The sequence below is a fragment of the Parasteatoda tepidariorum genome, chromosome 7, assembly GCF_982258835.1.
Source record: "Parasteatoda tepidariorum strain Cologne lab strain chromosome 7, Ptep-v5.0, whole genome shotgun sequence".
Lineage (NCBI taxonomy): Eukaryota > Metazoa > Arthropoda > Arachnida > Araneae > Theridiidae > Parasteatoda > Parasteatoda tepidariorum.
The window spans coordinates 52365417-52391667 of record NC_141761.1 but is presented as its reverse complement, the minus strand read 5'-3'; the positions used below and the strand labels follow the sequence as shown (position 1 = coordinate 52391667).

The 26251-nt window shown below is 29.1% G+C and overlaps 1 protein-coding gene and 1 pseudogene across 3 annotated transcripts in view; one reads left to right on the top strand and one right to left on the bottom strand.

Annotated features, from left to right (window-relative positions):
- Positions 1 to 26251, bottom strand: part of LOC107437356 (high affinity cAMP-specific and IBMX-insensitive 3',5'-cyclic phosphodiesterase 8B) — a 373690-nt gene that overhangs the window by 86774 nt on the left and 260665 nt on the right. The window lies entirely within an intron of this gene.
- LOC147807137 (uncharacterized) lies at positions 6293 to 8344 on the top strand (annotated as a pseudogene).

The following is a 26251-nucleotide window of genomic DNA, read 5'->3' as shown; positions in this document are numbered from 1 at the left end:
TAACTCTTCAGTCATGATAAAAAATAATAAACATTTGTTAGAAATGTGTAATTTAAAATGTAAAACACAAAAAACATTTTTTGCAGGAAAAATTTCAATCTGGAATTAGACTTGAGTTTTGTTTACCTTGTTTGAAAACAAAAATGACACAGTGGTTGTTATTTTGAAGTCCAAGATTTCAATATTGGCTTTATTTCACTTTATTTATCATTTACATTACATATTTATCACTTTAATAGCAAAATATTTGAATTTTTTTTTTTTTCAAAATCACCTGAAGTTAGGAATTTATAAATTTTCTTGGATTTGCACAATTCTGTCAACATAATTTTGACAATGTTACGCACCATTATCATATTTAGTCTCAAGAATATTAGAAAACACAAGATCATTTACAATTCTGCTATTTGAAATTGTTTTTTTTTTTTTTTTTTTTTTTTAATGCTCAAAATTTGCCTTCTGTAAAATTTTTTCTTTTCCTTTTCTCTCTTATTTTTCTTTCTACTTTCTTTTCTTTCTACTTTCTTTATATTTATTTATTTGTACTTTTATTTTCTTTCTTGGTATTTTTATTGCAATTATTAACCCGGATTTCAGGAAAAATGTAAAGACAAATTGCTTTTATAATCAGAAAAGGTGATCAGTCTTCTCAGATTTTGCATTACAACCTGTTTAGCACAATCCAAACAAAATCCAAAACAAAGCTTTCAAATTTAATATGGTATTAAGGTAAATCAGTTTTTAAAATTTGACTGACCTAGCTATTTTCCTTATCTGAAGTGCAAGTTTGGTTTATTTGCAAATTACCTTTTATTTCTTTTTTTCATTTATATCTTTCATTCTTTCTTTTTGGACATAATTTTTTTTTTTTTCCAAAATTTTAGTTCGGATATTTTTTAAAGTAATTTTTGTGCAGAGATCTTAATTGATAATTTAATTTGTCGCAATTAGGAAATACAAATATTGTCATTTCTATTTCTTACGTGTTTTTGAAATGTATTTGGTTACTAAATTTTTCAATTTGTGTTTGATCATTTTCCTATCTATATGCTGGAATTAAAGTTCAGAAATTAAGAAACGATTTGTTTATGGAATTTACTGAGCTAGAACAGAGCTATTAACTAATTACCAACGTTGGACTAAAGCATAAATGTCTGGTTGTACTTCAATTTAAATTCTAACAACAAGTATTTTATTCATTTTTCCAAACTATTTGCATTAGTTTCAACATTTCTTGATTTAATTTTTGCAACACCGTAATTGCATTCATATATTAAAATTGAATTTCAATAATTATTGCAGTTGCATTACGAAAAGAAAAAAAATTTAAATGGCATTTTCATCTTAACCCTAATCACTATAGTAAAGCAAAAATATAAATTCTACTAACCAAAATATCATAGAAGCTGTAACACATAAAACAAAAAATTTGAAAATAATTTCTCGAAACATTTCTTATGACAATCAATTCACTGAAAATAAAAATTTCAAGAAAAAAATTTTCAACAGTAAATAGGATTAATATATCAAAAGTAGTTCCATTTTGAAACATCAAATATGGGAAAAAATTAAAATCATAATCATTTAAAAAATTGTTTTATGAGAATTGTTAAAAAAAATAAACTCAAAGGATACTTGAAAAAGTTCGAATTAGTCCAAGATATTTTGAAAATCACAACATCAGAGATGAGAGTGCGTTGAAATTCCGTGAACACAATTCCAAAACCAAAGACGAGAGCTGCTAGGGAAAAAATTTGTTTCTTCGTTAAGATGAATCGTAAATTAACACCAATAGTGACGGAGAAATTGAAGCTTATTTTTCTTTTGAATGTTGAACATCTAAGGAGACCATCGTAAATTATTCCGGGGTGTGAAAACAATTCATCGACGATAAGATCCAGCTCAGCACTTAAGAGTGGTTAAATCAACGCTTTCTCAAAGGGATAGGGTTTCAATAAAACATTTTAATTATCAGGAATTCGATGCAGTTATTCTTTTTAGTCCAAGGAAGGAAACTGAAGCTCAGCTTTCTAGTAGTCTCAGGAACGTAGACAAAATATGCAGCATAGACATGGAAAACGGATGATCGTTTTGTTCCACTGTGCGTAGGTATCATTTATAATAAACAAAAAGTTTTGAAGAGTTTATTTTTTTGATGAAGATACTGGGTGAATTAATTATTGCCATAAGTTGGAGAAGAATTTGACTGCTTATTTACCAAATGTCCATTTGAAAAAATGATTTGAAGTTATTCCATATTTTTGATGTACCCTCTTCCGAAGTTGATTTATTTAATTTCAAATGAGATATTAAATATCTTTAATGTACCGTACGAACTGTACCCCTTCCCGACCGTTCAATCCTGGCGACTTATAACGTCGTTGCCGAGTGGAAGGATTAAAACAGGTCATAGGTCGGGAAGGAGGGTACAAAATTTATTTATTAATTATTAGACAAGATCAGTCATGAGAATGAGTAAAAGTGCACACGAAAAGTTGCGCTCCTTGGTTATATGTTAGGGAAAATCTTGCAAAGTAAAATCCGTAAAATGTCTTAATTTAGGGAAAGAGGGAAATCTTAGTAGTTGCTATTGGTTTATGAGATAGATCGAACGTTTCCCACACAAGAGCAAAGGGAAAAATGTCCTGCTCTTAATTAAATGCATAGTTGAGCCAAAAATAGATTTAAGAACAGGATGTGGCTTTTAAAAGTGTGAGAAAGTATTTCAAATAGAATAATTAATTAGGAATAAAGTAGGAGTTGTTTTATAGCAAAGAAACTGACATAAAAAGATTAATTGAAGCTTTTTATGTTACATATATATATATATATATATATATATATATATATATATATATATATATATATATATATATATATATATATATATATATATATATTGTCCGGTTTTTTTTTAAATAAAATTTTATACTTTTTTTCCTTTTTTTAAATCAGTTGTTTGTTATTTTTTTAATTATTATTTTTCCCCCTCTTTTTCATATGTCAATAATTTTTCTTTGTTTTATCTTCATTTTGAACTTTTCTTTCACGTGGCTCCCAAATTTTGGCTGTATTTCTTTTCCGCCGGTGGCAACATTTGCTTTGTTTTGCTTACGTTACTATTTCTCTTACACAGCGACAAAAAAAAGCTTCATTACAACTCCCCGAATAGCAACGCTGGAAAATCGACCAATGATTGCTGCTAAAAATGTCACATGGCAAATCTAGCTGAGGTGGCTCAACATATAGCGCTTTTAAACACGGAAACTGAAATAACCAGAGAGCATCAACTGCGGCAATCTCATACTATTAAGCTACGAGGAAGTGAGTAGTCTTTGTCGATAGATCTCTATTTTAGTATTTTGTTGAAAGCGCTTTTTTCACGAATTTATATATTACGAATTTATTTGACGATTTTTGATTTATATCACGAATTATACTATAGCACATTTCTAATAGGTTTAATGAATTACATGTCATTTATTTGTATTCAAATTTACTTTAATGACTTAGTATTTACTAAAAAGAAGTAATTTTTTTTAAAAAAAAGTTGTTATATAGATTTGAATGATTGTTTTTTTCCTGGACAAATGCGGTTAATATCATCTCTAATAAAAAAAAATTTTCACTTTTATTTCAGTTTCCTCTGGTAATTTATCACTCCTTGTTTTTTGACTACAAGTTTCAGAATCTGTTCTTAAAATATGCACCTGTTGCCTTTTCTTATTTATAGCATTACCAATTATCTGCTTTCTTTTTAATTGAGAAATTTTTGATAACACATCTGTTAAATCGTGAAGTTTCTTCTAAAGAAATTTTGCCAAAGCATTAATTTTCTTTAAGGCTTCTCCCAAAGATTGTCTGCTGGTGTAGTCAGATAAACTTAAGCTCGAATTTTCAGCTTCTGCTTTTTTCTTTCTACATTTCCTTTGTGCTCCGTTATTTTTTGTTCCATGTGCTCCTTCCGTTCTTCAGTAAGAACCTTAGAATGTCTGTATTACTTTTTTTTCTTGCTTTCTTCTACTTAGATAGCTTCATATTTCACTTCATCTGCTTTCAATTTCTGTCTTCTCAGTCGAGACCATTGTGTACTTGTTAATGGTGTGAGGAATTTTATAGCTTCACAAACTAAGCTTAGAATTCTATGATCTTGTTCAAGTTCTATAAACTTTAATTAAATATATAAGAATCAAATAAAATAATTATGAAATATTAAATCCTTTCAAACCTCTAAAACAATTTAATTTAATAGAAAAACATATGCAAATAAACATTGGCAAAAACTAAACCATTTTAAAAATAATGATCTGTTTTAAATGATGTTTTAATAACTGTTTTGTTTTCATTATTTCTAACATAATTTAGAAGAAATACATATGTTGCCATAAATGCAATTGTTTTTTAAATTAAATATATATATATATTTTCAATAAATGAAGAATTTCGACATATTATAAACAATGTATTTTTTCAAAGTAATTGGTCATTAGGAAAATAAATGGCTACAGTGCAAATTTAATAAGATATACAGTTTGTGATCGACGTTTATTTGAAAGGTTTTTTCTTATCAAGCTCAACAGTTAGTAAAAAGTTAGTGAAATAGTACATTGCAATTTGTCAAGTCAACAACGTTGCGGATATGACCAATTTAAGCATTCTTTGAAAATATTAAATAAAACAATTTATAATTTTTTAAAAGTCATAATGATACAACACAGCAAATAGTAAAAAGAAATGCAATTTTTAAGAATATAAATCTTTTAATTGCTTTGTTTTAATAAAACTTGAAAAAAATCTTTAAAAAGTAAAAATGTATTTTTATTAGTACCCCACATTTAAATACTAAAATTAAAATTGACGTTTTTTAAGTCATTAGTTATGAAAATACAATATATCTTTTAAATATCATGTTTAATTACAAACATTAAATGTTGTAATGGAAACAAAAAAATTTCTCTTTGCCATGTTCGCAACTTTTAAACTTAATTTTTTCACATTTTATGCAATTTAAAGAATTTGAATCATTATTTTAAAAAAGGCTAGTTTAATATTCATAAAATACATTAAATGACCATTAATTTAATATGTGGTTTATTAAATTTACAAAAAATAATTTTTTTAACACTAAGCTACAAATAGTGTGGGATCACTTTCAAACCAACATGGCAAATTTGAAGAGGGAATGCTTCACCCTCGAGATGTTATGTCAACTACTCTATAGTTTGGTGGGCAGAATCTATAGTTTGGCAAGAACAGTATCTATAGTTTGGTGCGCAGTAGTTAAAACTGAAACCAAACAAGAATTCAAGACGAAAAAATACGTAATAGATCGGGAAATTGGACGAGATTTAAGAATTGTGTATAAAATTCGGCGCAAGATGTTTATGATGGTAGGCCTTGCCTGTTTCTATGTTTCTATCTTGTAACTGCTATTCATTTTGATTTTTACAATCAGAACAACATATTTAAATATACCACACCCGTTAACAACTGATTCATGTTTATCAGGCTATCAAATACGCATTTAAATTTAACTTATGTTAATTATTTTTTAAGGCAACGCAAGTACGACCTGCGAATGTTCAATCTGAGTTAACAAAATTTAATTTAAAATTATTCTTTTGATCAGCAGACAGATCAGATTAAACAGTCTTCTAAATTTAATTCACTGGAATCCTATCTAAATTTAATTCACTGGATTTATAGATTTAACTCACTGACACAAAATATGATTCAATAACCTTGACATAGCGTATATTTAGATAAATACATCTTTGAAAATTAATATTTGTTTGGAACTGCATTCATAACTCAAATACGAGACACATCAAAATCAATGTCACATTAATCAATAACAGCTGTTTTGGAATAGAAATTTATTTCACACTAGAACGTAAAAAAATGACAGATTTAAGAAAGGATAAAAAAAAATGAAAATTACTAACACGGATTTAAAAATAAATAAATAAAACATTATACTAACTGCACTTGATTTTTCGTTCACAAATAAGGTATCCGACTACCTTGAAAAAGGGGTATTTGGTCAAAAAATCATGTTTTCATTTTATTGTCTAATAATAATGCCCAACTCTTCTAGTTTCTAAAAATGTTTTGCTTTTGAATGTGCGTCAAATAGAACTTTTGTTATAGTAATTTTAGTTATGACAGGTAGCTGTCAAATTTACCGGAAGTCATAAAAACGAAACCGGAAGTATCTCAAAATTTTGTATTCTATATTATTCATGAGAAATGTTTTCAAAAATTATTAACTTTTGAAGATCATTAAACTCTTGGCTAATACTTTATATAATATTCAAACATAATTTGGCTGCTATTTGTTGGCATCACATGAAAAGTTTAATTTCTATGCCAGGAATGTTTACATTAAAAACGCTTGTTTTACATTATCGAATTTAGCTTTGTTTTTATCGAATCAGTTTATTTATCTTTTAAAAAGTGCTATATTTTTGTTATTATATTTTAAAAATTATTAAATTTATTGTTATAAATCAAAAATTTAATAGTTTAAGATGGGCAAATCAAGAAGTTCTAGAGTCAAGAAACGTAAATATTATGGCAATCAGCATGCAAATAATAATGATGGTGCAAATGATTTGAATGTATCTAATGCGAGTTCTTCAAAATTAATGTTGTCATTTAATGCTGACCAAGAACTGAAATCCACAGTAAATAAAAAGCTCAGTGGAAATAGAATCATTGACATTGAAATATTAATTTCAATTTTCACAGCATTGTGTTGCCCTGCTTGTTTTGACAACAAATTGGATATCTCAGAAGATTCGAGATTAGGTTTAGCATCAAATTTGACTTTGTTTTGCAAAGGCTGTGGATATAAAAATGCATTTTGTACAAGCAAAAAGCAGGATAAGCAAAATGAGATCAATACTCGTTTTGTTTTTGGCATGAGACTTATTGGGAAAGGTTTCTCAGCTGCTAAAAAGCTCTGTGCTATTTTAAATTTACCTCCCTTTTTGTCAAAAATTTCTTTTAGGAAACAAGAGTTGAAATTGCTGACTGCTGCGAAATCATCTGCAGAGCACTCAATGAATAACGCTGCAATGGCAGTAAAACAGAATAATGGTGGTAATATTGATTGCGGTGTGTCTGTTGATGGCACTTGGCAGCGAAGGGGATTCTCATCGTTGAATGGCTGTGTGAGTGTTATATCCATTGACACTGGAAAAATCTTAGACGTGGAAGCCATGGTCTCAATTTTGTAGAAAATGTTTACTGTGTAATAATAAAGCTGATAATCATATTTGCAGCAATCACAGTGGCTCATCTGGATCCATGGAACCTGTTGGAGTTCATAGGATCTTTTCGAGATCTGAAATATCTCATTCTCTGAGGTACTCTAATTATTACGGTGATGGCGATTCCAAGGCTTTCCTAACAGTGAAAGACATTTACGGTACTAACAGTGTAACAAAGTTAGAATGCATTGGCCACGTCCAAAAGAGAGTTGGATCTCGTCTAAGAAAACTAAAAACTTCTAAAAAAGGACAACTAAGTGGCAAAGGTAAATTGACAGACACTCTTATAGATAAATTACAAAATTATTACGGCATAGCAATTCGCAGCAATGTTGGTGATCTTGATAAAATGCAGTCTGCTGTTATCGCTGCATTCTACCATTGCTGCTCAACACCAGAACCAAGACATGGACAATGTCCAACAGGTGCTGATAGCTGGTGCGGTTATCAACGCGCTTAATCTTCAAACCAAAGCTATTCAGAAAAATCAAAAGGGTTGCCACAAAATATCATTAACTTGATCAAGCAAAGTTATTTTGATTTGTGTGATCGAAAACTTTTAGAAAAATGCCTTCACGGTAGAACACAAAACGTAAATGAATCTTTCAACTGTGTTCTATGGCAAATTGCGCCTAAAGAAGTGTTTGTTGAACTTTCAACTTTGAGTTTGTGTGTCAACATTGCAGTTGTTCAGTTCAATGAAGGTTTTGGTGGACTTCTCTCCATATTCAATGAGTTGAATATATCTCCAGGGAGATATACTTTGGCAGGGCAGCATACGCTAGATATGGAACGTATCATTGATTGCACGCGACATTCGTCAGCTGATCGAAAGATTGCTAGAAAAAAACGACGCGCTTTAAAAAAACGGAAAACTGCAAAATGTGAAAAAAATGAAGGCTCAACTTATAAAAAGGGAGAATTTTAGTGTGAATTTTGACTTTTCTTTCTAAAGTGAATGACTATTATGATTTATTGTTACAATTTAAATTTTTTCACCAGTTTAACTTATGCTAATTTTTAATTTTTACACTATATATTTCTTTATATTGCAATTTTACAAAACAATCATTGTATATATTTCTCTCAACTATGTTCGTGTACTTGTATATACATATATTTTAAATTAATATAATTATAATTAGAATGTTATTTTTAAAATATCTCCTTCATTGACTTTTAACCGATTTTTCGAATTTTAACGTTAACTCATAATAGGCTTAAAATGTACTTACAGAAAACTTTAAACACTAAACTGGTAAACTAAACTCTGTAAATATGTAAAGGAAGGTGCAACCTGTAAAATTTAGTGCTTGCTTGCTTCTGGAGGCTCATGATTTTCTAGTTAAGTGTAATTGTTTACTTTAATTGCATTTTTCTCAAAATGAATTTTTAACAATTATTTGCTTACGAAAAACATGATAACTTAAGTAATTATTATAGTTTTGTCTTCAAATTTTTACTGAATGTTTCTCATACTGGTACTAATGTAATAGACCTCCAAAATTCTAATACCTGTAATATATTTTGTTTTATGAAAGTTTTCTTTGAAAATCAAGTGAAAAAAACTTTCAAAAATTAGAAAAATATACGTAACACACCATAACTTTTTTCTTTTTTTAAATATCATTTAGCTTGAGGTCTATTACACTTGAAATGGTTGTACAATGGTTCTGCAAAAATTTCATTTCAAAAAATGTACTGGTTTTTCATGTAGAGCGTTTTCCGTTAACGAGTTTTTTTCACTAAAATTACTTAAAAAATCTACTTTTTTGAAAATGTATTATTTTTTTTTAAATATTTTTTATATTTTTCTTTTAATAATATCAATACACATCTTAAATAGCAAAAATGTGCTTGGGGAATTTTCTGATTATTTGGTTAAAGGGTAATGAAACTGTATCACAAGTTGAATTTTTATTTTAAACAAAAATCAAAATGTTATCAAAATAACACTGAATGAATTAAAATTATATAGCCTATCTTTTGCGCAGAGCGTTTAGTTTGGAGAGCATTGTACCTGAAAATTGTACAAATTTGCCGTAACTTTAAAATGGTGTTAAACTAAATCATATTATCGAACTTTTTTACTTGATTGCGTGTAATAATTTTAACTCTTATCAACGAATATCCGTCTAAGAAAATCATAAAATTAATTTTTTCAAATGTAGAAAATATCATTTAAAGTACTAATGTTTAAAAAATAGCACAAATTAAATGCTCTTTAAACTGAAAAAAAAAAATTTATATTTCGTAGAAGAAATATTTTATTTTGAATGAATATCATGATCAGGTGTAGAACAGATAGACAATATAACCAGGCATTAAATTTAAGAAAGTAAACCAATTCCAATTAGTGACCATAACGCAATTAAAAAAAGAATGAACTTCAGCTTCAAGTACATGAAGAGCATTATTTGAGTAAAATTTATTTCTATTTACGCTAGTATAAAAAGAAAACCGCGAAAAACTTTCATAGTTAGAACCATTCGACTGTTCACTACTATCATTAAATATGACTAATTTTGTCATGACAGCAGAATACGAACTAACACCTTTAGTCAAATTCTATCTTCTCTATTACAAGCTTCACGGAATTCTGCAACCGATTTGCACCAACCAGAGTGCTGACGTAGAATATCCTTAGTGACAGACAAAACAAAGGTCAAGTCCCCTTGCCGTCGAGCTAACCATAGGAGGTTTTCGTGATTTTCTTCTTCATGTAACGCAAATGCGAGTTGGTTAAATAAAAAAGTCCTCCACGAAGGCTAGCTTGTCCCAGTGAAAGAACCAGAAGTTCTCTAGTCTTCTAGGTTGGGTACATTGATAGTCGTAAACTCAGAATCGGGTCAGTTGTAGAACGCTGGTTATGAAATAAAATAAAATTTTCATATGAAAAATCTACAATCCGTTTAAAACCTATTTCTCTTTACTCTTTAATTACTCTTTAGCGGAATGAACTCCGAATCGCTGGTAATAAGCTTTATGGGATTGTCTGTGTCAAAGGTAGGTGACAAATGACGTTTCGATTCATGTTCACTTCGAAGGTCCATATACCACGAAGTTTTTTTTGTTTTGTTTTTGATGGTTATTCATACAAATGCAGACTTGTGTGCGCATTACAAAGTGCGGCTTATAATCCCCAGTCAAGTTGAAAAACATAGAGCACAAGTTATAGGATTTATAATAAAGATACATCCAAGGATCTACAAAGATATATCTACCTCCATGCTACAGAGCGCATGGCAGAAGGATATGAAACTCTCGACAAGTTTAAAATGTTAAAACAAAGAAAATCGCTGCAATGATCACACACATATAAGATAATGTGGTAAAGTCAAAATCAAATGATTTATTTTAAGCGAACTTAATAATTAATAATAATCTTAGCCAATAAAAATAGACCATGCCAAACTAAGTCAACTGCAGTATTAAAATCTATCTCATAAATAGACGAGCAATAAGTATTTCAGACAACCTTTTAGTCCTTTTGTCTTCTCGATCCTTGAGAAAGCAATTAAGGAAGAAGTCGAGTTGGGAAAAAAAGTCAAGGATTCCAGAGCCTCCTACAATTCAAAGATTGCTAAAAGCTTTAAGATCCTGAATAGATTATGTTAATTAGTTTATCAATATTTATCTGCTTCGTAGGATTTAAACTTTGTTAAAGCCAATACTATTAATATCTGCATTTTTTCAACATACATGTTTTGATTTGCGAGTGTAATACACAAACTAAAGTAGTCCAAAATTTACGCAATGAAGATATTTAAAACAAACTTAAAGGTTTGTAAAATATAGACATAACGCAAGCATGATTAATAAACGCAAATATTTCTCCGAATTTTATTGAAATATCTAAAATTCATAAACATTTTCATTACATTTATTTTTCATAAAAATTAATTTTATAGAACAATGTTTCTGTAATAAGCGTTATTTATAAGTTTTTCTATTTCTAATCAATAAATTAAGATAACCCTCATACAAGAACAAGTTTATAAATGCCATAAAAATAGGCAAAAGCATTCGTTTGCTTTCCGCCATTTGAAAATATAAAAATTTTTGAATATTTTTATAAATAATTTATAAGTTTCAAATACGATACGACTTTGTATCCAAATATTTCAATACTTAAGCCTTTTAAATTATGCAAAATACGTATTTATATTTCTAATAAATGAATAAATAAAAAGCGAGTAAATAAAATGGGTGAAAATGAGTTTTAAATGTATATTTACATCCAAAACACATGAAGTAGTTAACCTTCAATATTCATTCATTTGAATCAACCCGAAAATTTCTAAAAATTTTCTAGAATTCTTTTCGAAGCTAGAGAGAATGGTTCCTTCGTACCTGTTCTTGACAGATTTAAATGAGGGAAATTAATATGCCTAAACGAGAAAGTGCTAATCAGGTCGAGGAGGCCGAACCACGCGAATTTAACGAGAAAGGTATTTAACGAGCAGCAAAAGAGTATCAAAATAAAGAATTACTTATCTTTATTCATTTTCAAAAATATCTTACTAATATCAGAATAATTTAAACCAAGCTCAATGTTCAATGTTTCTATATTAGTTTTGAATGAAATTATTCACAACTTAGATTAACGTTTATAATAATAAAAATGAGAAAAATACAGTTAAGTGAGAAAAATAAGTGAGAAAATTATAGTGAGAAAAATACAGTTTAAAATTTATAGAAGCTAATACGTTTTTTCCAAAAATATTATATATTCATTAAATACGTGAATATTAGTAATATTGTAATTAATTTTGCATACATAAATGTGTTTAAACTTGATGATTCTATAAATTCTTGGATAGATTTTCGATAGAACATGCTTCAATATTCATAATTTTTTTTTTATAAAATAGTATTTCGCGACAAAAATAAAATTATTAATGTGAAATCATCTAGTTGCAAGCTTTTATACTTTATGACGATGAAGGTCATCTCACCAGTGATAATTAGAGATTATATTACAGATTTCTACATTAAGCAAAATTTATGGAGGGTTTTCTAGCACTTAAAGAAATTGCACCATGGATATATCTTTTATAACGTAAAATGAATTTGCTATATTTCATTCAGGTCAAAATAATTTTTGAAAAACTTTTAAATCAAGAATTAAATATTAATCCATATAAACTCGATTTTTTTTTTCAGTTTTTATCACCACTGAAAAAAATTTCTCACAAAAGCGTATAAATTAACATCTACGTATTACATTAGTAAAATTAATGTGCTAAAAATGTATAAAATGATACCTAACCAAGTAAATATCTGAGCAATATAAGTTCTTTTTGTACAGCATGTATAAAATATGCTTTCTAAAATATTACTCTTGCAAAATATTCGTTTTTGTTTACAATTTCATATTTCTTCCGAAACTTTTATTTATGCTAAAGGGTCCATTTAGCATAAATTTGGGTGCGTTAACTAACACTTCACTAATTGATTTGTCATCTATCTATATTATATGAAAGGCTAATACGTACGTATGTATGTATGTATCAATAAAACCAATGATATTTCTCTTCTCGCGCTGGCAACAGTTTTCATTTTTAATTGATTGGATTCGGCGCGCAAGAGCACGTAGTGAGCAACCAGATAACAATAACCAGAGTGAGCATTATCAGGTTGTTCAATTCAGATTCATGCACTAAAAACGTGACATTATTTAATTTAAACTCAATTAGGAATTAATTAATTAATTGAAGTGAGAATGCTTTAAAAGGCCGCTGTTGAATTGATATTTTTCTACTGGGAGCTACCTAAACGTCTAAAAAACGTTTAAGTGTTTGTATTGAATGCATTGAATTTTTTTTATATTTCGCGTTTATTTATGCATTGAATTTTCACGCTTTAAAATGCAGAATATTAGTGAAGCAATATTTGATAATTTATTTTGCTAATATGTTTCTTATTTAGCTAATGTTTTGATTTTTTCACCATGTACAATCTAAATAGCTAATATACTTTTTTATAGGTCAATAAGAACATTGGTAGAAATCTTCTACATAAGTACAATACTATGTCTTTGATGATAAAATACTATGTCTTTGATGATAATATATTATGTCTTTGTACTAGAACATTGTGTTCATTGGCGAGCGAGCGCAGCGAGCCATGGTTCACGGCGTGAACCACATAGGATTGCGTAGCAATTCTGGGGGGTTGGCGAGCGTTAGCGAGCAGGGGGCGGAGCCTCCTAGTATTATATAAAACGCTAATACGTACGTACGTATGTATCAATTAAACCGATGATATTTCTTTTCTCGCGCTGGCAACAGTTTTCATTTTTAATTGATTGGATTCGGCGCGCAAGAGCACGTAGTGAGCATCATATGTCTAATCCATGTTATATAAAACGCTAATACGTTTTAATTGATAGGCTTCGGCGCGCAAGAGCACGTAGTGAGCATCATATGTCTAATCGGGTGAATTCTCACCGAATTATCAAAAAAAATTTTCACAATATTATCTTCATCGAAGCCGATGCTTTACATCCGGCGTTCAGTACTATTTCATATTGTTTTACAACACATGGTGTTAGCCCTCTGTTGGGAAAGACTTTAAAACAAAACTTACAACAGTTACTTTTCTCAAAAACTGAAATTTAGAATAGTGTGATTAAGAAAAATATGTGAACTGTTTGCAATTTCAAATTAATATTGAAATGCACAGGTTTAGAATTTTCTACAGTGAAAAGTTTTCGGAACTTCAGTGTTCAAAAAAGTATACAAAAGCTAGGCGTTAAGAACGTATCCAATGAGCGAGCAAAGCGAGCATCGAATTGCGAAAGCAGTTCCGGGGGTTGGCGAGCACCAGCGAGCAGGGGGCGAAGCCTCCTAGTAAGAAGTATTCCTTCACAAATGGTTTTGCTGTAAACATAACTCCTTCACAGTAATTTTTATTTTTAAATTGAAACCTTATCCAAATCCTTCATTTGAAAAACGGAGTAGATGACGTCTTTAATTATTTATTTTAAATTTATAACTCTCTGATAATCTTTAAATTTATAACTCTTTTTGTGTAAGTGTGTGCGCTTGTGTTTCCAGAAAAAAAAACAGAATTTTGTTTTATCATATTCACAAAAACAGGACCTTGGTGGAATCTAATTTTGGGTTAATTTTAGATTAAACAAATAAAAATGAGATTTTTCACAAATTTAGGCTAAAATTCTGAACAAACCACTGGTTTCTGGACAATTTTGACAAAATCACAATAACTCTAGAACAACTTGCTATAGCTGACAAAAATATCTGAGGAATAATGAAACACATGAGTTCAAAGCTACAATTTTTTTTTAAAAAAAATATAATTTTTTTTTAAAAATAAACTCACGCAATATTTTAGCTTACCGACACGCATCCGTTATTTGATTGAGGTCAATATTCTCCTGAATTCGAAAATTTACAAATTGAACGCAACGCTATTGTATTCGAGGAAAAAATTTTGAACATAAATAAATAAATAAAAAACATTTAAAAGATTGCATGATATGTTCGTCAAAGGAAATCGTAAAAGCTGTAAAAGAGATTGCGTTATGATTTAATAGTACATTCGTAGCTAATTCTTTTATTCAACGAAGAAAAAGAAAAGCTTTAATTATTCAAGGTCTTCGTACCGGTAGATGGCAATTAGAACGCCTCCTATTTACAGTTTGAAGGTTAAATTTTAAGCAGAGCATCCGCATTTGTTAAACGACGTCACTGGGATGTTTTTGTAACCTTTACCTCAAAAAGTAAGGCTGTTGGAAATTAGAAAATTATAATGCGTTTAGAACACTAAATAAATGAATTTAATTTTGGTATAGAAACTAAAATAAATAGATAAATTATTTGCTTATTATTTTCCAAAGAATAATTTTCAGCCTCAATGGATTAATGTAGTTGTAGAAAAAATAAAAACAAATTATTAGAAGAAAAAAAAACTTATTTCGTTTTTAAAAAGCTTGTTTTTTAATACACATGCATAACAAGAAATAGCTACTTATAACCTAAATGTAAAAATGAATGGAAAGTATTTGTCAAATTTTAAAGAATAGTTTCAATTATTATATGAAATAATTACAAAAATTTAAACTATTAATGAATTTTCATAGATGTTCGAAATGTTTTTTAAAAATCATGGCTCAAGTTTTCGACATAATAAACAGCGCGCCAGGAATAAAAAAGAGAAAATAAAAAGCATTCTTATAAATGTTCAGAACTTTTGAAGAGTAGGCAGTAAATTTATACGTCCAGCTATCTTTTTTAAGGCTACTATATTAAGCTTCCTAGCTCAACTGGGGGGGGGGGGGTTGTACGGTACACTCTTTTCCATGGTGGTTAAGTCATCAAATTACGAATACAAAAGTTCCGAATTTGAAACTAACCGGAGCTAAAGAACCGCTCCATCGCACTCCCTTTACGTTGATGAACAATGACAAGAAAAAAGAAATTCCCTCACCACTCAACAGATGGCAGCACTACACTATTTCACCTCACTCTACGCCTCGTCTTGATTCGGCAAACAAATTGCCTCAATCTCAAACAACGTCAAGGCCTGAACTGAAGAATACGCAGGGGTCTATTTAAAAAAAACTTGGGTCCGTTAACGGACCCTTCACAAAATATCTTTTCATAAAAACGGACCCTTCACAAAATATTTTAACTTAAAAACGGACCCTTCACAAAATGATTTTTCTTTTAATCGGACCCTTCACAAATTTGTTTATCTTCATTATTATTTTGTTAATCGAATAAACCCTTTCCAGGGCAGAAAACAAGAAAGATGAATGTAAACGAATTAAGTTTTGTCTTCGGCAGACGATTCTTCCATTATTCGTCCGAAATTAATATTCTGCATTCAGCAGTATAGGCTAAATACCAAATATTTGTATGTTGCATCTCTAATTTAGAAGCAGCAATTGATGTTTATTATTTTAAAATTTAATTTTTTTAATTATAATTTTACAGTGTTGAGCATAATCTTGTATGTCTTTACAATTTAAAAACTCCTTGAAAAAGTTTTTTTTGCAATAACGGACCCTATTTGCACAAATTCATAAAAGCGGACCCTGGTTGAAAGAATGTGAGTAATTTTTTCACAATTTCACAAAAAACGGACCTTTCACAAAATGTCTGGACAGACCCCTGATACTTTTACGATCATAATACCAGTGGCCATACATTTCACGAGAAAAAATTTACTGGCAGACGTGCATTTTTACAGGCATGATAGCTTTACGGGCATAAATTTCTGATTACAATTAGTTGCCGAAACACTTTTTTCTAGTCACTGTCTGTAATATGATGGGAATCGCGATAGCTCAGGGGATAGAGCATTCGCCTTCCATTGAGGAGACTGGGTTCGAATCCCAACGATGGCTGGTTGATACGAATTCCGCATCCGGCTAGCACCGACAACAGTGCTGACTTGAAATATCCTTGGAGGTATTACGGTAACACAAGACGGATCTTGGGTTAAAGTCTCCTTGAAACGCAGATGCGGGATAGTTCCATCGAAAAGTCCTACACGAAGGCAAATTTCTCCCAATACTTCATACAGGAGTTCCCTTGTCTTCTGGATTGGGTTTAAAATTACAAGGCTACATAGTTGAACATTAATAGTCGTAAACCCGAAAATTAGGTTCGCTGTTCAGCAACGGTTATGAAATAAAATATGGAGGTAAAACTTCTTAAATTTAACATAAATAACTTACTTGTGAAAATTCTGCTTACAACAGTTTTGTTAATTGAATTATTTCCTTCGAGTTTATCGGTTTAGTTCAGAAATATAAATAGTATTTTTAGGGCATAAATTATAAATTAGTATTTCATTTTAACCTTAAATTTATATAATTTTTTTTTATCTAAATAGCTAATTATTTTGAAAATCAAGCTTTTATCGCCTTGTCTGTACTTTTATTTCGAAAAAGTTCACATTGATAAAAAATATTTCAGATAAAAAATATTTCGGAACAGAAATTAACACTGAAATAACAAATGTTTCAACGATAAAATTTCATATTTGATTAATTTCATATATAGTTTCAGAACAAAATATTAGAGAACTGAGATGTTAAATTATCGATGTCACTGTAAATTTCCGAAAAAAAGGATAAACTTGAAGCTTGTCATCGTCACCATAATCCCTTCTATTTTCAGAAACAAAAAGTTATTGCTTTAAAGTTTTTCATTAAAATCTAATTAAACCAGATTTACAAACGTTACTCAAAGCCTTAAATTGGGTATTAATTAACTAACCTTTAAACCAAAACATTTTAAGATAAAATTTAATTAGATTAGATTTTGAAAGTTAGAAATTAAGCGTTTCTATAACAATAAAAATGGTATGTCCTTGCAGGGAGCGGAGCAAATAATAGAAGTAGCAATCAGTCTCGTAGCTTTAACATTTTTATGTAACGTGACAAGAGGGAAAACAAGAGTATCGCGTGGGGAAGAAGAGACGGAAAATCGAAACAAAACAAACTTGTTGACAGTGACAAGGAAGGAAGTTTACAAGTTTTTTTTTTCTCTCTCGTTGTTGTTTGAAGTATCTAATCTCATACTGAAAAGAATAGAATTTTTCATGTGCCAGCTAAATAGTTGTAATGCTTTTATGGGTGTGTTTTATTTTTACCTGATTCTATGTTTCAAAAATATTAAGAACTTAGATTTAAAAGTAGGTTAGTCCATAAAAATGAAAATTGGAAATATTATTAGAAGAAAAAAAAAATCAGCAAGCTACAGATCAATTTCTCTTTATTCTTAAGGATGCAGAGGATCTCGAAATCGAACTTTTTTCATCGTTGATGCTAAAAATAAAAATTTTGTGCCGTCAACTATGTTCTATCTATAGTCATCTATGTTCTATCTATAGTCATCTATTGAACAAGAAACCATATACTTATATCATCTTTCTCTCTCTCTCTCTCTCTCTCTCTCTATATATATATATATATATATATATATATATATATATATATATATATATATATATATATATATATAACGTCGTTGCCGAGTGGAAGGATTAAGACAGGTCTTAGGCCGGGGAGGAGGGTACAAAATATATTTATTAATTATTAGACAGAGCAGTCATGAGAGTGTAAGAGTGAACACGAAAAGTTGCGCTCCTTGGTTATAAGTTAAGGAAAATCTTGCAAAGTAAAATCCGCAAAATGTTTTAATTTAGGGAAAGAGGGAAATCTTAGTAAATGCTATTGGTTTATGAAATAGATCGAGCGTTTCCCACAGAGAGCAAAGGGAAAAATGTGAAACCATGAAACCTGGGCGAGTCCATTGTTATAGATGGAGGTAGGTCATAATGTAATGGCTCTTCGGTGTATATGGCATTTCCGCACCAAGAAAACGACACTGACTAAAATCAAAATCGTTTTCGAAAAATCATGTACCTTCGATAACAATTTTGAAATCAATGGAGTTAAACCTCTAAGAGTGATCTACCTCCATTAAAGACCATTTTACTGTGGATCGTGGAGTGGTCATCCCCGAGAGGTTTCACTGTATATATATATATATATATATATATATATATATATATATGAAAGGGTAGCAGTCATGGTGAGTGATGTAAGGCCACGCAGATAGCAGTTGGAAGGCAAAAAATATTTTATTAACTTCACATAGTATATTTAAGACATTTTCTAGCAAAGGCGGAGCTCAAATTCGCACTCAAAAACTGTGTGCTTAAGTTTTTATCTTAGGGAAAGTAGCAAAGGAATTTCCCTCTATTTTGTTATATTTGAGGGGAAAAGGGAAGTGATACGGATTACTATTGGTTTATGAAAGAAATCGCGCGTTCCCACACAAAGCAAGGGAAATATGTCCTGCTCTTAATTAAATGCATAGTTGAGCCAAAAATAGATTTAAGAACAGGATGTGGCTTTTAAAAGTGTGAGAAAGTATTTCGTTTAGAATAATTAATTAGGATGAAGTTTTATAGCAAAGAAACTAACATAAAAAGATTAATTGAAGCTTTTTATGTTACATCCCCCCTCACCGAAAAATTTTTAACTATTATCAAAAATTTTAAAATTTATCTTTTTGCAAAACTTTCCCTATGATGACACAATAAAAAAAAATCAAATTGTACTTTTAACAAGATTTCAAAGTAATACGAATTATAAAAAATACATATAAGTACACAATATAAAAAAAAATTTCATGAAAGTCTCGAGAAAAAAAAATTGAAGTAGCGCTACCATCAAAATGAAGTGTTAGATCTTCATTTTCAATACTTTTTGTGATTTAAGTTTTTTCAGTCCTTTTTGAAAATCACTGTAAATAAAGTTATTACTCATGCTAACACAATTAAAATAAACTTTCACTATAAGAAAATTTATAAAAACTTTCTTTAAAATGTAAATATTCAAAAACATGAAAATACAAGTGATATGAGATATACAAATACAAATTGACACTTTTTCCAAAAAAATTTTTCTTCAGGATTTGTACATCTTGAAAATAAAATGTATAAAAAAATTTTGACACAATGGTCTTTAATCTGAAATTTAGGATTTCAGTGTTGTTAGGGGAAAATTTTTGCTGGATTAGGGGCTGTATTCCCCAAATGGAGGAAAACAGTCCCTAGTCTCAACAATGATGTGCTGGAAGATCCTAGTTTCAATCTTAATTTATTATTTACCTTACATTTTTTGTCACTTTAATAGCAAAATATTTGAAAATTTTTTTGCAAAATCACCTGAAGTTAGGAATTTATTAATTTTCTTGGATTTGCACAATTCTGTCAACATGATTTTGACAATGTTACGCACCATTATCATGTTTAGTCTCAAGAATATTAGAAAACACAAGACAATTTTAAATTTTGCTATTTGAATTATTATTATTATTATTTTTTCTTTTTATGTCCAAAATTTGCCTTCTATAACATTTTTTCTTTTCACTCTTTTATTTTTCTTTTCTTTCTATATTGTTTATACTTGTTCTTTATTGGTATTTTTATTGCAATTATTAACCCGGATTTCAGGAAAAATGTAAAGACAAATTGCTTTTATAATCAGAAAAGATGATCAGTCTTCTCAGATTTTACATTACAACCCGTTTAACACAATTTATCACTAATTGAAATCCAAAACAAAGCTTTCAAATTCAATATGGTATTAGGTAAATCAGTTTTTTAAAATTTGACTGACCTAGCTATTTTCCTTATTTTTAACTTGAAGTGCAAGTTAGGTTAATTTGCAAATTACTTTTTGTTTGTTTTCATTTATCTTTTTTTTTCTTTTTGGACGCATAACTTTTCTAAAATATTTGTTGGGTTTATTTTTAAAGTACCACCTGTGTTAGTATTTAACAAGATAGTTTTCTTAGTCACCATCGGGTAGTTGTTACTTTTATTATTTTTATTTTGAATGTATTTTGAGTGCATCCGGATACTATTCATTGTCAATTTGTGGTTTGGTCACTTTATGTTGGATTTGACTCTTTCTCTAATAAACTTGATCTGTTAATGGAATTGCCTGAACCTTCATTTAAATTTTAATTTTGAAAAAATTTGTATTGATTTTCAAAATTATTTGTTGCACTATTTTTGATTACCATCTTCAATTTGTAATTTTTTCCACTCCGCATTCAAATAACCAAAATAAATTTTCATAATTAAATATAACATTTAGAAGGATAAAAATTTAAATATATGAATAACACATATTTTGCTTTTTTAAGCACCATAATAAAATAAAAATTTAAATTTTACTTCTACAATCACTATAATATACACTGTGATATATAATGCAATATAAAAAGTGATTCCTTAAATAATAATTAAAACTATAATCATACTGAATCATAAGTGGAAAAAAAATATGTGATAGCACTAAATTTTAATATCATTATTTAATTTAAACAAATAATATTATAAACCATTGAATAATAGCATCAATAAATGGAACTATTATCAAAATATAAATATTAATAGATAAATATAATATTACCGGAATAAATATTTGGAACAATAAACATAAAATTATATGTTCCTATTTCAATATATGAGCGTAAATGATTCAAAAGTATTCACGTTTAAAAACTTAAACTTTTGAGAGTAAATACCAATCACATCTGTAATTAATCACCAATAAATCACTTCTAATATTTGATGAATCACGCGCACACGCGAGCGGAATCATAGCTACCACTTGAGATCACATTTTTGGTCATCTTCCGTTCAAGGAAACACAGAACACTCGAGAAAATCGCCAGAAAACGAAATCAATTCGATCATATGCTGAACCTTTATCAATCCTCAATGAGACCGACAAGCAGCAAGCAAGTAGGGCAACACAGCAAGCACTTGCTGTAAATCCGCAAGAAGCTAATTGTTGATGGTAACACACGGTAGGCGAAAACGAAACCAAAACAGCGAAGACATCAATTCTTTAACAGCGATTCCGGTACAACGGTGTAGAGGCAACGTCTGGACCCATTATGAAGGAAAGTCCCGAAATTCTCATTCTTTTAGTCAGGATATCTGTTTCACGAGCAACGCCGGCATCTCCTAAAACTTCATTCGATTATTTTCTTTCCTTTTATATTTATATATTTTTTACTTATTTGAAAAAAGCATTTTTTTTTTTTTTTGTTAATGGAGCCAGTGAAAAAAAAAAAAAAGGTGCCAAACCAACTGCAAAATCTATCTATCCTGCTAGGCTTGAAAGGGTAGCAGTCATGGTGAGTGATGTAAGGCCACGCAGATAGCAGTTGGAAGGCAAAAAATATTTTATTAACTTCACATAGTATATTTAAGACATTTTCTAGCAAAGGCGGAGCTCAAATTCGCACTCAAAAACTGTGTGCTTAAGTTTTTATCTTAGGGAAAGTAGCAAAGGAATTTCCCTCTATTTTGTTATATTTGAGGGGAAAAGGGAAGTGATACGGATTACTATTGGTTTATGAAAGAAATCGCGCGTTCCCACACAAAGCAAGGGAAATATGTCCTGCTCTTAATTAAATGCATAGTTGAGCCAAAAATAGATTTAAGAACAGGATGTGGCTTTTAAAAGTGTGAGAAAGTATTTCGTTTAGAATAATTAATTAGGATGAAGTTTTATAGCAAAGAAACTAACATAAAAAGATTAATTGAAGCTTTTTATGTTACATATATATATATATATATATATATATATATATATATATATATATATATATATATATATATCGATGTGACTTGCAAATTAAAATAGAAATAAATAAAAGATTTATGCAATACATATTGCTATAGTGTGCGGTTTCAATTAATTTTGACAGTACCCAACCAAGTTTTCATATGATAGAATACTATTCTAGTAATGTACTAGAAAAGATTGCTGGGAAATAATAAAATTTCACTTTTTTGATGTTTTTATGATCCTTGGATAATAAAAGATAAAATATGACTTAGTTTACCTTATTCCTATTATCAGTTTCTGGAGAAAAGAAAGGAGTTCATTACAAAATAAAAATATTTTGAATAATATGTAAATAATAAATGTTTGGATATTTCCTGATGTCATTTTTTTTAAACTGGCAGCTAACATAAAAAAATTATCTGAAATATCTCACTTATCTGTCGTATTTTTTAAAAATCTTTCATTAATTTACTGTTATTGAATTTACTAAATAACTCAAATAGTATTACCAAATGCATAAACCTGCTGTGCGAAAATTGAAACAGTTTCAAGTAAAGTATAGTTCGAATCTTGATAGAAACTAAAAAAAAAAATTGTCACGTAAACATTTTTTCATTTAATCATAGACGCGCTTCTTAGTTTTGCAAATAACAATGGAATTACTGATAAGAAACGAAATTAAACAACATGAAAAGTTTTGGGATACAAATATGATAAATTTCAAACATTTTAACCGATAAATATTTATAATCATAGTCATGCCTAGATAATAACTGATGTAATTATTAAATGAATTGAAATACTGTAACATATTAAAATTTACATACTTAGTATCAATTCAGTCGAAACACAAGTCAACTGTTTTATCTGATCGTCTTTATGTTCTGAATCATATGTTATGTGTATGATTTAAGTTTAAAATCCAGGACGCTAATTTACAATCCATCGGCGTTTAACGACTCGTTCTCCTTTTTGGAGATTTCCCTCTTGGTTGTATGTTAGTCCCAATTACAATACAAGCTTTTATTTCTTTTAAAAATTTTTACCAGACCTAAAAAAATTTCAAGAATCTAGTTTTTTTCTATTTAAAAAAATGCTCACTAGGGGAGCAGTCGTTAAAGACCGCTGAATTGGAAAATCGTATCTGGACTGAAGTAGATAAATCCGTAATACATCTAGTCACTCCAGAAAAACTTATATGTGCATTTTGGATTGGTAATACTTATGGCTCTAATACTCTAATGAAGCAAGACTTCTTGGTACTACAGTCCTGAGCAAAAACCAGGACAGTCCTAACTAGTTTTTTTTTAAAAAAAAAAATCTCATTTGAGTTTATCAGATACATATTATTTCTAATTAGCCACTTTTAATGTTTTCTATTTATCTTTCTGAACGTTATCAAATCATCTGCGTTGAGGTCTTCCCCGTTTTCTAATGCCACCTGGCTTGCTGAAGGTTACCAGCTTAATGGGGTTGAAGGTTACCAGCTTAATGCACTCTAAATGCCGTATTCGGTTCCATGTGATGACTTTTAATTTGTCTGTTTGCTTACATCTATTTTAAATTTCATGATAGTAAGAAATTCGCCAGAAGGACAAATTCATGGACAGCACAAAAAATTTTGTGTAGTGTTCTTCTTTCGAAAATTAGTACACTACTTTGGATATGTTTCTTTAATGTCCAGCTTTCGAGCATCCTTTCATTTTTGCGGACGTATAATTAATGCAAATTAATTTCGAAACAGTTGTAACTATAATTTTTTAAAAATGTATACAAAAGATATAGTTGTTACCGATTTTTTATTGTTGAAAGAATGCTTATTTATCGATAGATGCTTTACTTTACTGATGCTTGATCTACAGAGAGGAGTTGAAAAGTGATTATTAACAACCCCTTTAAGTTTCAATCTTATATTAAACAGGTTCATTTTTTTTAAAATCAGCCTTGAATTTGTCAGATTTTATAGAGTTCTTGCTTTAAATTCCCTATATTAATTTGTGGCCTCAATTTAGACACTTTTTGGCAAGGATTTTAAAAATATATACAGGGTGCGTAGCCAAATTATTCAACAAAAAATAAGCACCTTTTAAGCACTTTTCAAGCACTCAAAAAATATTTTAAGCACTTAAAAAAAATATCATAACTAGGCAGGGTTGGAAAGTTTTTGACAATTGATGGTTTCACCTGTTTTTAACCGTCATGTCGAAAAAAAAGAAACTTTTGGCATTGTTTTAGACAATTGTCAAAAATCATTAAATTTAGAATCATGAAAAACGAATGGTGTTTTCATACGTTACGGACTGACAATAAGCCGAAATAGATTGGGGTTAAATTAATTGTGAAAACGTTGAATAGAACAATGTGAACTGTGTCTTTTTGCATAATTCGTAGCGAAAATCAACATGGCAAGGGAAAAATCTCATTTTGAAAAAGGGAAAATTAAGCGCTTTTTAAAAACAACCAATGAAAAGAGCACCTTTACGGGCTTTTAAAAAACGAAAATCGAAAATAAGCACCTTTAAGCACTTTTTAAAAACGCTACGCACCCTGTATATAGTAAGGAAGCATATTGTGGGACACCATGTTTATTCTAACAATACGCCTTTTACTTATGATTTAGTTTATTTAGGAAAAGATAACAAAACAGATACAGAAAGATAACAAAAAAATCGATTAAAAAATTTAAATTCAGAAATATATAATTCTCAGTATAAAGAGATCTCGCTGTTACGTAATTTCTAACAACAGCGGTATAAAATTTATTGTCAGTGTGAGATAAGGTTTTGGGTTTTGTTTGCCTAAGACTTTTAATGCGCCTCTAAGGAAAGATAAAACAGAGATTTTTTCCCAGTTTAACTGATTGACGTTCAAGGACATCATTAATTTCCTTTTATTAAAGACCTTTTTCATAAATAATTTATTTTAAAAAGGCATTGTAAACTACAGAACTCTTCGGAAAACATATTTCACCCTTCATTAATATAGATTTGATGTTTACAATTTATCGTCAAATGAAAATCAACATCAGTTTTATACCATTTAGAAGATTTATCGTAACAAACTGGTTTTATCTGGCTGATAACATTTTGAAAGTTAAAAAATTTGATTCAATGGCACTGTATTAATTGAAGGTTGTTATAAATTTAAGGAAAATGTATTAAATTCACAGTTAAGTTTAATCTGATTTATTTGTCATAACAAACAAGTTTTTAGTTTTATAATATTTATAATAGATTTCAAAGTTGATAGATTTCTAAAAGATAATTAGATTAAAAACTAAAATTATCTATATATCTTTTCACATAATAAAACGTATAAATTTATGTTAAATTTATATGCATATCATTTTAAGAGAAATTTGTCTATACATATAAATATATATATTGCGTCGGATATATTAATGCAATATTAAAAAGAGCTTGCGGAAATAATCGTGTGCGCTGATGACAAAATTATATTTCTTCGTAGTTAATTTTTCAAATTTTAAATTAGTTTTTTTAAAGTTTCTAATAATTTATTCAATGGTTATTAAATTTGTAATAATTTTATTCTTCTTCTAGATAACTGTTTTTCCTTTTTTTTCTTGTTTTATTTGAGTTTTAATCTTATATTGCGGGTTACTTGCATCCTATATTATTCAGTTAATAAAACAAAGATAGTGCTAATTTAATCTGGTGCTAATTTAAACAAATTAAGACATAAGTCCTGATTATTTTCAGGCATGAATTCGTGAATTCAAAAATCGAAAGAATCATAATTTTCGCACTAAGAATTTTCGTAATTTTAATTGCATGGCAAAAAATATTAATATTAAAAAAAAACTTCGACAAAAAAAAAA